This window comes from Eurytemora carolleeae, unplaced genomic scaffold, assembly GCF_000591075.1.
Source record: "Eurytemora carolleeae unplaced genomic scaffold, Eaff_2.0 scaffold186, whole genome shotgun sequence".
Lineage (NCBI taxonomy): Eukaryota > Metazoa > Arthropoda > Copepoda > Calanoida > Temoridae > Eurytemora > Eurytemora carolleeae.
In genome coordinates, this window is record NW_019396163.1 from 70,219 (window position 1) to 73,603 (window position 3,385).

General features: G+C 28.2%; 1 long non-coding RNA gene across 1 annotated transcript; it reads left to right on the forward strand.

Annotated features, from left to right (window-relative positions):
* LOC111696899 (uncharacterized) lies at window positions 1-2,489 on the forward strand. The gene is made up of 3 exons (XR_002764185.1): window positions 1-101; window positions 2,314-2,358; window positions 2,424-2,489. It is a non-coding gene; the product is annotated as an uncharacterized LOC111696899 (long non-coding RNA).
* The last annotated feature ends 896 nt before the right edge of the window (window positions 2,490-3,385 follow it).

Genomic DNA, 3,385 nt, shown 5'->3' on the forward strand with positions numbered 1-3,385 from the left:
CCTTGGTCTCGCCAAATATCAAAATGTTTCAGAGAAAATATTTATATTTTAAAATATAAAAAAGGCGTGTTATCCAGTTCCTCCCGTATCCACGACTTCAGGTATTAACAGTTACAAAATATTCACGATTATATTTATTTTTCATGATTAAACGAGATATTTTGAAATAAAACCTTTCACGATGGTCCAATTATTTTAGTATTAAAGCAGAAAAGAAACCTCACTTCCAACAGATTTTAAATGCTCAAACCCAAAACTGGAAAACCGGTATTAACCCTCTCTTCTTTAATACCCACTTATTCTTCATGCAATTCAGCAAATATTGACCAAGTTGAAAACACAAACTGTTTGCAATATTTAACCCAAGAAAGATCTGCCAGGAAACCTTCATTCTTTGTTTACAATCAAAAGTGTACTGCAGTTTCTGGGAGGAATATAAACAATTGCAAAACCCCACTCGCTCAGCTTATAAATAAATTCCTTCCACAGAAATTGGTGTATAGTTGTTCCATGTGTATATTGTGTTCCATGTGTATATTCTGTTCCATGTGTATATTATGTTCCATGTGTATTGTGTTCCATGTGTATATTGTGTTCCATGTGTATATTGTGTTCCATGTGTATATTGTGTTCCATGTGTATATTGTGTTCCATGTGTATATTATGTTCCATGTGTATATTGTGTTCCATGTGTATATTCTGTTCCATGTGTATATTATGTTCCATGTGTATATTGTGTTTGTAAAGAATGATAATGGGGTTTACTGGTAAATATCTTTCTTGACTGAAACACGTTTGTTTGCTTTTTCTGTTTATTTTTAACCGGTTATTAGTGTTAACTTGTTCACTTCCTTTTCAGATGACTCCCATTTTAATTGCAGGCTTTTTTACCTTCCATATTTAACTTCAAGCCAAATTTTTCTTCTAATTTTTATATTCGAATTCTGATTTTATTTCTTCTTTCATAAGTTTTTAATTTATGGAATATTAAATTAGCCCACATTTCTTCTGTCTAGCACACGCTCAATTAAAATTTTCTTAAACCAGGCTTGAAAATTATGCTTTTATAAAAAGATTTTTAAAATCTTTTTAAAAAAGCATAATTTTCAAACAGGAAAAAATGGGCTTTCTAATTCGCAATAGCGCAATAACAGCGCAAAACCTTTTCTGTAGCTGGCTAACTTATTTGTACACATTTAAAATTCATTTTGTTGCATTCCAACAAGGAATCATATTGGTAGGACAGAAAACTATTTTCCTGAAACGTTATTGCGCATGAAAGCCCTAGTCAAAATTCAGGCATTATTTCAGAATATACATTTTATAGAACCTAAGACTAATTAATTTTACTGCTTTAGCCATAATTATTTTGAAACCAATGAAGAAATAAAATGTCTAATTGGAACTTTAAATTTGTCTCAAACTCTAATTTCCCGAACCAAATATTTTTGTATTGTGATGAATGAAAGTAGAAAAAGATGAAACTTTGGCGACATACTGATACGAGTTTGTGATCTTTTTACTTCTCTAGTTTTGATTTTACGCACAAGTATGAGCAAAGCAAATTTTTTTTTTGGTCGCATATTAAAAATTTAAATTCACTTTTAAACCATTAATAGTCAAAGTTTAAAATATAAAATTTTACATTGAAAATATTTAAGGGATTGGAATACTAGTGTTTGAAACAGAAATCAGTTCCTAATTATAATTCAATTTTCAACCGTTTGTCTTTTCATGCTAACACTGTATTACTAAAAACCCTGTATTACTAAAACCCTGTATTACTAAAAACCCTGTATTACTAAAAACCCTGTATTACTAAAATCTGTATTTTAAAATGAATTTCAATTTCACTGTTCTGGTCGACCCTTTCCCAATAGTGGTTTTGTGGGAGGGTTTGAAAACACATGCAAGGATTTGGTTTAGTCTCGTGTTTTTGGTTTAGTTATTTGTTCATCATAAAATTTTAAGGAATGTAAAGATATCTATACACGTAAATACGTAAAATAAATCTGAAAAGTTTTTTTTCTGAATATTAACAATTATAAATAATATATTCCGTCAAATAAAACAGCATAATTATAAGCTAAGGTGTTTTTAAAAATTTGATTTATCATAAATTAAGGAATGTATCCAAAAATTAAATTGCAATTTAACAACTTTTTGATTAAAATATAGGATAAAGATTTCATTTCAAGTCTTTGAAATTAACATTTTCGTCGTAAAAATGAGATTATGAATAAGTGTAAAACATCATACATACATTTTGTAATCAAAATGTTGTAAATAATTAAAACTCTTTTATTTGATCAGGATGGAGAGGAGAAAATGCTGTGGTTTGATACCATGGACCATTAGGTAAAATAAAATCAGAAAAAAAAGTTTTGTTTATAATTTGTGACTTTTAACTTATTTTTTTTAAGTATCTCCATAATATTTCTTCTTATTCATACTGGACTTTTGGTCATCAATATTTTCATCTTAAATAGGTAGATATATTCTTCTGTGTTATTATTATTATTATTATTTTTATTATTATTATTATTATTATTATCATTATTTTTATTATTATTATTATAATAATTATTATCATTATTATCATTATTATTATTATTATTATTCTTATTATTATTATTATTATTATTATTATTATTATTATTATTATTATTATTATTATTATTATTATTATTATTATTATTATTATTATTATTATTATTATTATTATTATTATTATTATTATNATATACTAGCTTCTACCTTACATACAGTTCACGATATACTAGCTTCTACCTTACATACAGTTCACAATATACTAGCTTCTACCTTACATACAGTTAACGATATACTAGCTCCTAACTTACATACAGTTCATTATATAGAAGCTCCTACCTTACATACAGTTCACGATATACTAGCTTCTACCTTTCATACAGTTCACGATATACTTGCTCCTACCTTACATACAGTTCACGATATACTAGCTCCTACCTTACGTACAGTTCACGATATACTAGCTTCTACCTTACATACAGTTCACGATATACTAGCTCCTAACTTACATACAGTTCACGATATACTAGCTTCTACCTTACATACAGTTCACGATATACTAGCTTCTACCTTACATACAGTTCACGATATACTAGCTTCTACCTTACATACAGTTCACGATATACTAGCTCCTACCTTACATACAGTTCACGATATACTAGCTTCTACCTTTCATACAGTTCACGATATACTTGCTCCTACCTTACATACAGTTCATTATATAGAAGCTCCTACCTTACATACAGTTCATTATATAGAAGCTCCTACCTTACATACAGTTCACGATATACTAGCTCCTACCTTAAATACAGTTCACAATATACTAGCTTCTACC